This window comes from Temnothorax nylanderi, unplaced genomic scaffold (assembly GCF_030848795.1).
Source record: "Temnothorax nylanderi isolate EJ_2023f unplaced genomic scaffold, tnyl_v1.0 TNYL_tig0758_pilon, whole genome shotgun sequence".
Classification (NCBI taxonomy): Eukaryota; Metazoa; Arthropoda; class Insecta; order Hymenoptera; family Formicidae; genus Temnothorax; species Temnothorax nylanderi.
This window is the reverse complement of record NW_027249820.1, coordinates 14,863-28,529: the sequence shown is the minus strand read 5'-3', so window position 1 is coordinate 28,529 and position 13,667 is coordinate 14,863. Positions and strand designations below refer to the sequence as shown.

General features: G+C 37.3%; 1 long non-coding RNA gene across 3 annotated transcripts; it reads left to right on the top strand.

The window, feature by feature from the left end:
* The first annotated feature begins 2 nt into the window (after positions 1-2).
* LOC139785225 (uncharacterized) lies at positions 3-944 on the top strand. 3 transcript variants are annotated; one of them, XR_011721860.1, is made up of 3 exons: positions 9-90; positions 172-386; positions 555-944. It is a non-coding gene; the product is annotated as an uncharacterized lncRNA (long non-coding RNA). The 3 variants fall into 3 exon arrangements; XR_011721859.1 differs by having other exon boundaries at positions 3-386; positions 559-944; XR_011721858.1 differs by having other exon boundaries at positions 3-386.
* Positions 945-13,667: the final 12,723 nt, after the last annotated feature.

Here is a 13,667-nt window from a genome sequence, read left to right as displayed (position 1 = left end):
AAGCGTTCTTATGACTTGGTTGCTGCACTTTTACAAATTTAACAACTTCTTCACAGTCTGCGCGTAAAAATCAACGTGGCACATTAAGTTGTAAAGTTATACGTCTGCCTTCTTGGAAAAGTTTTTTTGTCTGCATTATAACGACTAATTTGTTTGAATACGTTCTTTAAGATTACGTAGAGATACTTTGGACAGCAGTGAAGATTGCGTTCGGGATTTACTGCCAAGAGGCGGTTATCAGAGAGGTGCCGATAATTCGGGATATATGAGTGGCAAAGAAGGTCGTTTTCCAACCCAGCGTAGAGATCGTAGAGACGAATATCGTCGTACTACTGATGACGAAGACACTGTTTTAAACAGCCAAGACGTTTCAAGCATTGATAAAGGTAATAATAATAATACTTATTGATCGCGCGTGTGCGTGCGTGCGTGCGTGCGCGTGTACACGTGTGCGTGTGTACGTGTGTGAAAGACGTGCTTGATCGGTAGGCTGACGCGCATATTTGTATATATATATGAATACTTTTAGAATTAATCTGTATACATTTGTTTAGGCAGTAATGCCGGCCCATGCGACTAATCGACCATGAATAGCAAGGAAGGAACACCCGTGAATGACGTATCTACGTTTAACAACAGTTCGCAAGGATCTAAAGGCCAAAAAGAACATCGGTCTCATCTTCCTCGTATGCAGCAGAGCAATAAGCCTAAAGAAGCTCTTGTTAATGGTACAGTGGCTGAGCAACTACGTTGCGTTGTCGCTAATCGTCAATCGCTACTAACGTTGCTATGTTATACCTGATGAGAGTTATTAATTCCCAGCTCGTAATGTGACGCATACCGATACAAGGACTACACGATTATGGAACGCGACATGATTAGTCTACGCTCGTTGTTAAGACTGTTTGTTACCGACATAAGAATACGACAGTTGTTTAAGAAATCGTCATTCTCTTTAAACACATTTAAGGACACCTAATATTAATATCCATGCATGGTTTAGTTGAATGATGGTAATTACACTGTCATGTTTGATATACGGATACATTCATTAGGAGATAGAGGAGTAGCATTTGATAAGAAGGATTCCCTGATTGTGCCTCATTTTTATACCAAGCTTCTAATTTATGTGGATGTACCGTATGGGGTGCATTCGGGGAGCACGCTATTAGCACAATTATCGTCCAAAACTGTTCGAGGAGACGCTTTGTGGCGCTGTGATATACGATGATGACGTCACTGTAAAGGCAGCGTGACGTCATCACTCGCGCTATTTTCGCTATTATTTTCGAGGTGAGGCACGAAATGCTATTGGCACTTATTGTCTCCTCAGCTGCGTTCGGGGAGCTTGCTATCGCTATCGCGCTATTGGCTCCTCGAACGAAGTTCATAGCGTTTGCGTTTATAGCGTTAATAGCGTCTCCCCGAATGCACCCATGGTATATCTTGGTCACTCGTTAACGTTTAACGATCCAATATTAGACTGGATAACGTGCGGCTCGTACGTCAATTATTGCTCTGGATAGATTTTTCATCTAGATATGTCGCTCAGTACTTACACAATATATACAATTTGGTATTCGCAATGTGATGTTCTGGTATCGTTCCGATATCGAGTTTATTTAATTTAGCTTAATAGAGTCTTAATCCGATGGGCAAATTATTCAACATACTTTTCACGAATGTTCCGTATTGAGGTAAAATATGTATTGTTGCTTTGATACTTTATTACTTTATTACTTGATCCGATAATTTCGTTGATTATTTTGATACGCGCTGTCGGAGGGGTGATTATGAAAATCGAAAAACGAATGCGACATAACTAAGATGTAACTTGATGCGGCACAAGGAAAATGGATTTCTGTTATTATTTAATCGTAACAATGGTAGGCGGCAGCTTCAAGAAATTCTGGTTCAAAGGTGTTCCCAATGATGTTCCTTTCTATTTACTTGAGAAAATTTAGTTTTTGATTTACGATTATTAGTAGAGTTATTTAACAACATTAGATTTTTACGTTTTAAAGCTGTGTTGATTAATAGCATTATGATGATGACAAAAATCATTTGTTCGAATCTAACATGATCAGATGTACATAAGGAATTGATTTTTATTTCCGAATACACTTTTCATGTAATTTGGCGTCTTTTCTTTCTTTTTTTCTCTTTTTTCTTTTCTTTTAATTATAAATAAATATATATATATATATATATATATATAATTAAAATAAATAAATATATATATATATATATAAATAAATATATAAATATACATATATATTTTTACTTTTATTACAGTCTAAGCATACACTATATCAAACTTTAAGATTCGATATCGAGTTTTTTTCTGCATTGTTTCGTATGATTTAAAAAGAATGTAAATTTATACTTAGTAATACCAATGTATGATGTACCAGAGAGAAAGAATGATACATGTTTTATGATATCTAGCTAAAGTACAGACTTAGTGCATACCTTTATTGCTATAATACTACTTACAATTAGTTGAAATGTGGATATGTGAACAAATAAACTAGCTTTTTACTATACTAAGCTATAAAATAGATATGATTAATTGTTTTAAATTGATTATCAACATTTATTAAAAATCAGTTATCAATTTAAAACAGTTGTTTCTTCTTCCGGATATGATAATAACTAATAGGACGACGTATCTTATGAATTTTGCAAAAACACATGGCGGTTGATGCAATATATCGACACCTAACAAAATAGCTGTCATTTTATCTGAATATTCTTATGGTAGTCAAAAAACTGAGATATATTCTCTAACTTGCTTGTTTCCGATATATTTGTATTGATTGTAATTTGATCATAATTTAAAAATAAAACATTTCTGTACGTAAACTGGCAATTAGTACAATAAACCTTGAATTTCCTTTAATATAAACGATGCGATATATGAATACGATTATGAGCTTATTTTGATCAAACTTAAGGCCATTGCACGTAACAGAGATTCAGCCATAATCGTAAGGTCGTAAAAAAATAAACCAATCATAATCGATTATTCTCCTTGCGTTTGAAGAATAATCGAGTGTGATTGGTCTATTTTTTTATGGCCTTACAATTATGACTAATGGCTTCTGCCCACAGGACGCGGAAACGCTTGCTGCGCAGCAAGGAGCGACGCGGTAACCAAGCAACGTGTCACTTTTCTGTAAGAACCAAAAGTTTATTAGCTACCGTGTCGCTTCTTGCCGCGCGGCAAGCTTTTCCGTGTTCTGTGGGCAGAAGCCATAAAAGTCTATCCAGACAAACTTGCATAGGTGCATAACCATATGCATAAAGAAACGGATTGGTCTATTTCCTTATGCACATGCATATGGACCAATCAATTCTCTTATGCTTATGTTTATGCGCTATGCAAGTTTGTCTGGATTGACCTTTAAACTTTGTTATATAGCCTTTAAGGGCCCGGACACACAGTTTTTCGTAACAGTAACAGAAAGTTTCGACCAATCGCGTTGCTTGAATCGGAAACGTATGTACGACCGTATGTTCCCGAATCGAACAAAGCGATTGGTCGAAACTTTACTGTTACTGTTACGAAAAAGTGTGTGTCCGGGGCTTAAAGACCTTCAAGTGGGGAGCACACACTTCTGCACAACGCATAATGCGTAAGCATAAGAAAATTGATTGGTCCATACACATGTGCATAAGGAAATAGACCAATCAATTTTCTTATGCTTACGCATTATGCGTTGTACAGAAGTGCAATGTGTGCTCCCCGCTTCACACATAAAATCCCATAAAGACATAAAAGGTAATAAGCATAAGAAAATCGATCAATTTTAATCTAATATTTTCTTTTACTGGGATTACGGACAGCACAATACTTGATTGGGATTGGTCGATTTTCTTACACTTACATTTTACGTCTTTTCGGGATTTTATGTGTATAGGAAGTTTTAATAAAGATTTTTTAAGGCTCCCTTTTTTGCACTTTTTCAGCCAGTAAGCTAGGTGGACCTACACAATATTTATTAAGTTTTAGACAAATCGGTGAGGAAGCCACTTTTCTTCATAATTACCCGAAGATTTATTTAAATTATAAAATAGCGACTTTTCTCAAATAAAATTACAAGAAAATGTTATCCTCAAATGATATCCAATTACGACAACAAGTAAGGAATTACACAGACTAAAACCAAAGGAGAGTATACGAGACAATGCAATAAAATTTTATATGTAACAAAAACAGATGGAGTTATCCTGTATGGTTAAAATATTGCAAAAATATTGGAGATACTGATTGAAAAAGTGCAGAAAGAAGTAGAAAGATATATAATATTTGAAAGAGATTACATATTATTTTTTAATCATGTTAAATGAATAAAGCACTAAGAAAGTATAAAATAAAAAATTTTTTTTAATAAAACCGACTTCAAAAAAGCTCTAAAAAGTAAGAAAAAATGTAAAGCTTTTTTTATTTTTTAAAATTTTTTCTTATTTTTTACAGTTTTTTGAAGTCGGTTCTATCTTTTTTTAAATTTTTGAGCAATTTTTAAAATTTTAATTGTTTCTTCTATTTTTTAAAATATATTTATATATCAATTTTTATGTGACATAACAGTCACGTGTAAAATTTAATTTTATGATAAAAAATTAAATATTTATTTTTAACCGACTTCAAAAAGGAGGTTCTCAATTCGGCGAGTATGATGTATGTAGATATGTCCACGATTTTTTCTGAAACTACTGGACGGATGCGGTTTTCACTGTAGAGCAATTCTTGCTCCGGAAAGTTTTAGTACATAAAATATCGCGTTAGAACATTAGGGTACGGAGCAGTAAGGAAATATGCTACTTAATAATTACAAGCAAATAATAAATTATTATTTTTGATTCGTATCAATTGAATAACGCACTAAAGAAGTATAAATTTAAAATAAAAATTTTTTTTAATAAAACCGATTTTTCAAAAAAGCTTTAAAAAGAATGAAAAAAATTAAAAAATAAAGAAGATTTAAAAGGTATGAAATAATACTTTTAAGAATTTCTTTCAATGTTTTGAAGTCGGCGCCAAATTAATAATATTCTTAAGTATTTTTTTTTCAATTTTTTGAAGTCTGCGCCAAATTAATAATTACTAAATCAATTTGACGTCGACTTCAAAAAATTGAAAAGAATACTTATAGCGTTTTTCTTTGGCAGAACTGGAGCGCACTCAGTGCACATTAAAGCCGTCGTACACACAAATCAACGTAAAGTATATGTTTAATATAAACGGGTTAAGTCACGAAATCCTCAATATTCTTTATTGTACTATTTGGTAAAATACGTATTAGGTATTTTATCAGTCGAAACATTAGCATTTTACTTTAAATATTAGAGATTAAATTAGTATACAACGGCTTTAATGTGCACTGAGTGCGCACTAATTCTGCCAATGAAAAACGCTATTAAAAATATCATTAATTTGGCGCCGACTTCAAAAAATTGAAAGAAATTCTTAAAAGTATTATTTCATACTTTTGAGAGCTTCTTTATTTGTTAATTTTTTTCATTTTTTATTCTTTTTAGAGCTTTTTTTAAAGTCCGTCCTATTTAAAAGAAAAAAATTTGGTAATTATACAGTAATACGGACCACCCTCCGATGACCTTGACCTTGAAATATGTTGTCAAGGTCACCCTCCTGAGTGACCTTCGGAAGGTTTTAGCCGTCGCTCGTTATTCGTTAAAAAGTTATTAACAAAAAAAGTTTGGAAAATATAGCAGCTATTTTGAGTATAGGAAGGCATAAATGACTAATATATGTGTCGAAATAGTTCACGCATACACTTTCCACGCAAAACGAGGTGCCACATGGGTTCGTGGCGCGCTTTACAAGCTCGTTTAAGTAAAGGTGGTATTAAACAAGATAAGTTAGTCGATCATCTATGTAAAAAGAATTGGAGAAGACTCATTTTATGTATTACTAGATGACATAAAATATGTGTATTCAGGAAATTAATAGAGAATATATAATGTTTTATTATGTATATATATAAACAAGCTTGTAAAGCGCGCCACGAACCCATGTTAGGCTAGGAGAAGGAGAGGAGGGAGAGTAAGGGGCGGAGGGGGAAGTGGAGAAAGAGAAGGAGATAGGATGGGAGGAAGTAGAGAGAGTGCTGAAAGGGCTGAAAAAAGGTAAAGCGGCGGGAGAGGACGAGATAGGAAATGAAGTGTGGAGTTATGGGGGAAGTGGTTTAAGAAAGGCGTTATGGGAAGTATGCAGGAGAGTATGGAAAGGAGAGGGTTTTCCAGGGGCGTGGAAGGACGGAGTAGTCGTTCCGATAGCGAAAAAGAGGGGCAAAAGAGGTGAGTGAGCATAGAGGGATTACGCTGATGCCGACGGCGTACAAAGTGTACGCGTCGATATTAGCAAATAGGTTGAGGGAAGAGATGGTGGAGAAGGGGATGATTCCAGAAAGCCAAGCAGGGTTTAGGAAGAGGAGAGAAGTGGTGGACAACATTTACACACTGAATTATGCGATAGGGAAGCGATTAAAGAGGAAAAAGAAGGCTTTTTTTGTCGATCTAAGGGCAGCATTTGATTCAGTGGACAGGAGGGTTTTTGGAAGATGTCTGAAAAAACCATGGGTGAGTGAGAGGTTGGGAAAGAGGATCATATAAATATACGAGAAAACAAGGAGTGTAGTGAGGGTGGAGGAAAGATACGGAAGGAAATTTTGGACAGCGAGAGGGGTAAACGGAAAAATTAACAGAGCCGATCAGGATTTAAACTCGAAACCTTTCATTTTCTACCTTCGTAGTCTGTTACTGTGTGTTGCTTCACAATTGCTTTATCCCACATAACAAAATGTTGGCAGTATGCCGACAGCATGCCAGTAAATTTATCTCATAATTTCGCAGCAAGATCTTATGCTGTGTTTTTTATTCTATTCGATTTGATTTTTACTACCTTATAATCTGTTTTATCAATAAGTATGCCAGTTTACGTTGCATCTCAATTTTATATTTAAATATAAAACTGCATTATGAGAAAAATAAAAAAAAATAAAAATTTAAATAGTTTTAGGACGTTACAAACATGTAAAATGATCTAATATTATCAATAATATATTCACTATTATTTAAACTGTACAATTAGTAAAAGAAATATGGGTAAATTTTATTTTTAATAATTGCTTTTGAATGATTCGTTTTTACGTCTATAATTACATAAGTAAATTAGGTCCTCATTAGCATTAATAAAGTGCGGTGTTTAGTTCGAGAAATAAGAAGGTGTTGCTTTAGAGGACCTATGTCGATATTAGCGACTTACCTCTTCACTTCTAATAAAAATATAAAAAATGTATGGTTGTATATTCGTGAAATAAAATAAATGCGCGCGCGGAGCGCGCGCCTGTGTTGTTCTATTCGTGAAATAAAATAAAAGCGCGCGCGTAGCGCGCGCCTGTGTTGTTCTATATTCGTGAAATAAAATAAAAGCGCGCGCGTAGCGCGCGCCTGTGTTGTTCTAGTCCTATATAAAAAAATCCATTTGGACCGAGAAGTGAGCTTTGCGAGTCGAATATCTCGCACGTAGTGTTGTCGCTTTTCCGCGCGTTTGATTGGCCGGTCGAAGCCGCGGGGGCGATCGCGGCGAGTTTCGTGCGAGTTTCGTGCGTGTGTGTCGTGATGTGACAGCTCGTGTCGTGTCATCTCGTTAGGAGGTTAATATATTATACTGGCAACATGGACATTGTAATTTTATTTTAAAAAAAAAAGGAAAAGGATGTTTTTGAGAAATACATTTGTTACATTATGTCAAAATCCATATCGACTACGGCCGTCTAAGAAATATTATCACGATCAGGACTGGATTAATAAGGAAGGAAAATTGTCAAGGTAATAATTTATTTATTAATATATTTACATTTATATATTTTGATTGTGCGTATGGCTATAATTATTTATATATAGTAATCTGTTTATATGTTATTTATTGTTTTTATATAAATGTGATGACTTATTACAGAGAGCGAAGGAGTGATGGATGATGATTAACGGCGAACTGGTAAAAGTAGAATTGCACATGTGATTTTATGGAAGAGGAATGGTTTACTGATCTCTGTCTCTGCTGGCAACATGGACATTGTAATTTTATTGAAAAAAGGAAAAGGATGTTCCTGAGAGAGAAATACATTTGTTACATATGTCAAAATCCATATCGACTACGGCCGTCTAAGAAATATTATCACGATCAGGACTGTGGATTAAGGAAGGAAAATTGTCAAGGTAATTTATTTATTAATATATTTACATTTATATTTAGATTGTGCGTGTGGTTATAATTATTTATATATAGTAATCTGTTTATATGTTATTTCTTGTTTTATATAAATGTGATGACTTATTACAGAGAGCGAAGGGGTGATGATGATAATTAACGGCGAACTGGTAAAAGTAGAACAACTTCGGAGAGAAGAAATAATAAATTGCACATGTGATTTTATGGTAGAGGACGGTTTAACGATCTCTGTCTCTGCTGGCAACATGGACATTGCAATTTTATTGAAAAGGAAAAGGATGTTCCTGAGAAATACACATTTGTTACATATGTCAAAATCCATATCGACTACGGCCGTCTAAGAAATATTATCAAGATCAGGACTGGATTAAGGAAGGAAAATTGTCAAAGTAATTTATTTATTGATATATTTACATATATATTATATTATATATTATATTTTCTTCTTTTGTGTTGCATTATTTATTAATCGTTTCTTTCATTTTCTTTAATAATTAAATTAACATTTTAAAATGTTAGTATTTTTTTATTCTGTAATTTAGAAACAGAAAAAAGATTTTTAGTTGGCTTAGATAATAAGACACTCATTATTTTATCTTTAAAATACTCTTCGCAGATATATTTTTCCATTCGTCTGCCAAGACATTGACAATGTCTTAATGAAGGCTGTGTAATTAATTTGCAATTTTTACAGTTGTCACACATCCACGAGATACTCCGTGGCCGCGGTAAATTCGTGATGTTTTCCTGAAAGTTCCGAATACTGAAGTAATAAAATGCGAAATTGAAAGCGAGATGTCTGTGAAGTTGGCCCCCCTTTTTCAAAATTCGGAACTTTTTATTAGAGTTCTGGATTCCCCAGCAAGAGTTCTAGAGTTCTCTATGATTTTTAAAAAGAGTTCCGTCATTTAAAGTGGTGAAAACACCATTTTAAAAATGGGGGGGCTAACTTCACGGCGCCCCCCATTTTTGAAAAAATGAATTTTTTATGGCAGTTCCGGATAGATTTCGATGAGTTCTAGAGTTCCCTATAGGTTTTAAAAAGAGTTCCGTTCAAATAAGCCCAAAAATCGATGTCAAAGTTGAACAAAAAATTTACAATTTAAAAAAAAATCAATTTTTTATGGTAGATTCAGAAAGATTTCGACAAGTTCTAGAGTTCCCTATAGGTTTTATAACGCTACGACCAATATTTCAAAAGTTACAGCCCTTCAAAGTGCCACATCTCGAAAATTTTCTAAGTCCCAAGGGGTAATTTTTTTTTCTGAAATCGGCAGTTCTCGCGGGAGTTCTGGTGGCCCCCCGAAGAGTTCTATCGAAAACTATCAGGGTCCAAAGCGCTCCGACCAATATTTTAAAAGTTACAGCCCTTCAAAGGGTCACCCCTAAAATTAAAAAATTATTTTACCGGAGTTCTGGCGGGAGTTCTGGTGGCCCCCCGAAGAGTTCTATCGAAAACTATTAGGATCCGAAACGATTCGACCAGTATTTCAAATGTTACAGCCCTTCAAAGGGTCACCCCTAAAATTAAAAAATTATTTTACCGGAGTTCTGGCGGGAGTTCTGGTGGCCCTCCGAAGAGTTCTATCGAAAACTATCAGGGTCCGAAACGATTCGACCAGTATTTCAAAAGTTACAGCCCTTCAAAGGGTCACCCCTAAAATTAAAAACCTATTTTACCGGAGTTCTGGCGGGAGTTCTGGTGGCCCCCCGAAGAGTTCTATCGAAAACTATCAGGGTCCAAAGCGCTCCGACCAATATTTCAAAAGTTACAGCCCTTCAAAGGGTCACCCCTAAAATTAAAAAATTATTTTACCGGAGTTCTGGCGGGATTTCTGGTGGCCCCCCGAAGAGTTCTATCGAAAACTATCAGGGTTCAAAGCGCTCCGACCAATATTTTAAAAGTTACAGCCCTTCAAAGGGTCACCCCTAAAATTAAAAAATTATTTTACCGGAGTTCTGGCGGGAGTTCTGGTGGCCCCCCGAAAAGTTCTATCGAAAACTATCAGGGTCCAAAGCGCTCCGACCAATATTTCAAAAGTTACAGCCCTTCAAATGGTCACCCCTAAAATTAAAAAATTTCTTTACCGGAGTTCTGGCGGGAGTTCTGGTGGCCCCCCGAAGAGTTCTATCGAAAACTATCAGGGTCCGAAGCGATCCGACCAATATTTCAAAAGTTACAGCCCTTCAAAGTGCCACCCCTAAAATTAAAAAATTATTTTACCGGAGTTCTGATCGGAGTTCTGGTCGCCCCCCTAAGAGTTCTATCGAAAACTATCAGGGTCCGAAACGATTCGACCAGTATTTCAAAAGTTACAGCCCTTCAAAGGGTCACCCCTAAAATTAAAAAATTATTTTATCGGAGTTCTGGCGGGAGTTCCGGTGGCCCCCCGAAGAGTTCTATCGAAAACTATCAGGGTCCAAAGCGCTCCGACCAATATTTTAAAAGTTACAGCCCTTCAAAGGGTCACCCCTAAAATAAAAAAATTATTTTACCGGAGTTCTGGCGGGAGTTCTGGTGGCCCCCCGAAGAGTTCTATCGAAAACTATCAGGGTCCGAAACGATTCGACCAGTATTTCAAAAGTTACAGCCCTTCAAAGGGTCACCCCTAAAATTAAAAAATTATTTTACCGGAGTTCTGGCGGGAGTTCTGGTGGCCCCCCGAAGAGTTCTATCGAAAACTATCAGGGTCCAAAGCGCTTCGACCAATATTTTAAAAGTTACAGCCCTTCAAAGGGTCACCCCTAAAATTAAAAAATTATTTTACCGGAGTTCTGGCGGGAGTTCTGGTGGCCCTCCGAAGAGTTCTATCGAAAACTATCAGGGTCCAAAGCGCTTCCGACCAATATTTCAAAAGTTACAGCCCTTCAAAGGGTCACCCTAAAATTAAAAACTTATTTTACCGGAGTTCTGGCGGGAGTTCTGGTGGCCCCCCGAAGAGTTCTATCGAAAACTATCAGGGTCCAAAGCGCTCCTACCAATATTTCAAAAGTTACAGCCCTTCAAAAGGTCACCCCTAAAATTAAAAAATTATTTTACCGGAGTTCTGGCGGGAGTTCTGGTGGCCCCCCGAAGAGTTCTATCGGAAACTATCAGGGTTCAAAGCGTTCCGACCAATACTTTAAAAGTTACAGCCCTTCAAAGGGTCACCCCTAAAATTAAAAAATTATTTTACCGGAGTTCTGGCGGGAGTTCTGGTGGCCCTCCGAAGAGTTCTATCGAAAACTATCAGGGTCCGAAACGATTCGACCAGTATTTCAAAAGTTACAGCCCTTCAAAGTGTCACCCCTAAAATTAAAAAATTATTTTGCCGGAGTTCTGGCGGGAGTTCTGGTGGCCCCCCGAAGAGTTCTATCGAAAACTATCAGGGTCCAAAGCGCTCCGACCAATATTTCAAAAGTTACAGCCCTTCAAAGGTTCACCTCTAAAATTAAAAAATTATTTTACCGGAGTTCTGGTGGGAGTTCTGGTGGCCCTCCGAAGAGTTCTATCGAAAACTATCAGGTTCCGAAACGATTCGACCAGTATTTCAATACAGCCCTTCAAAGGGTCACCCCTGAAATTAAAAAATTATTTTACCGGAGTTCTGGCGGGAGTTCTGGTGGCCCCCCGAAGAGTTCTATCGGAAACTATCAGGGTTCAAAGCGTTCCGACCAATACTTTAAAAGTTACAGCCCTTCAAAGGGTCACCCCTAAAATTAAAAAATTATTTTACCGGAGTTCTGGCGGGAGTTCTGGTGGCCCTCCGAAGAGTTCTATCGAAAACTATCAGGGTCCGAAACGATTCGACCAGTATTTCAAAAGTTACAGCCCTTCAAAGTGTCACCCCTAAAATTAAAAAATTATTTTGCCGGAGTTCTGGCGGGAGTTCTGGTGGCCCCCCGAAGAGTTCTATCGAAAACTATCAGGGTCCAAAGCGCTCCGACCAATATTTCAAAAGTTACAGCCCTTCAAAGGTTCACCTCTAAAATTAAAAAATTATTTTACCGGAGTTCTGGTGGGAGTTCTGGTGGCCCTCCGAAGAGTTCTATCGAAAACTATCAGGTTCCGAAACGATTCGACCAGTATTTCAATACAGCCCTTCAAAGGGTCACCCCTGAAATTAAAAAATTATTTTACCGGAGTTCTGGCGGGAGTTCTGGTGGTCCCCCGAAGAGTTTTATCGAAAACTATCAGGGTTCAAAGCGCTCCGACCAATATTTCAAAAGTTACAGCCCTTCAAATGGTCACCCCTAAAATTAAAACATTATTTTACCGGAGTTCTGGCGGGAGTTCTGGTGGCCCCCCGAAGAGTTCTATCGAAAACTATCAGGGTCCAAAGCGCTCCGACCAATATTTCAAAAGTTACAGCCCTTCAAAGGGTCACCCCTAAAATTAAAAAATTATTTTACCGGAGTTCTGGCGGGAGTTCTGGTGGCCCCCCGAAGAGTTCTATCGAAAACTATCAGGGTTCAAAGCGCTCCGACCAATATTTTAAAAGTTACAGCCCTTCAAAGGGTCACCCCTAAAATTAAAAAATTATTTTATCGGAGTTCTGGCGGGAGTTCCGGTGGCCCCCCGAAGAGTTCTATCGAAAACTATCAGGGTCCAAAGCGCTCCGACCAATATTTTAAAAGTTACAGCCCTTCAAAGGGTCACCCCTAAAATTAAAAAATTATTTTACCGGAGTTCTGGCGGGAGTTCTGGTGGCCCCCCGAAGAGTTCTATCGAAAACTATCAGGGTCCGAAACGATTCGACCAGTATTTCAAAAGTTACAGCCCTTCAAAGGGTCACCCCTAAAATTAAAAAATTATTTTACCGGAGTTCTGGCGGGAGTTCTGGTGGCCCCCCGAAAAGTTCTATCGAAAACTATCAGGGTCCAAAGCGCTTCGACCAATATTTTAAAAGTTACAGCCCTTCAAAGGGTCACCCCTAAAATTAAAAAATTATTTTACCGGAGTTCTGGCGGGAGTTCTGGTGGCCCTCCGAAGAGTTCTATCGAAAACTATCAGGGTCCGAAACGATTCGACCAGTATTTCAAAAGTTACAGCCCTTCAAAGGGTCACCCTTAAAATTAAAAACCTATTTTACCGGAGTTCTGGCGGGAGTTCTGGTGGCCCCCCGAAGAGTTCTATCGAAAACTATCAGGGTCCAAAGCGCTCCTACCAATATTTCAAAAGTTACAGCCCTTCAAAAGGTCACCCCTAAAATTAAAAAATTATTTTACCGGAGTTCTGGCGGGAGTTCTGGTGGCCCCCCGAAGAGTTCTATCGGAAACTATCAGGGTTCAAAGCGTTCCGACCAATACTTTAAAAGTTACAGCCCTTCAAAGGGTCACCCCTAAAATTAAAAAATTATTTTACCGGAGTTCTGGCGGGAGTTCTGGTGGCCCTCCGAAGAGTTCTATCGAAAACTATCAGGGTCCG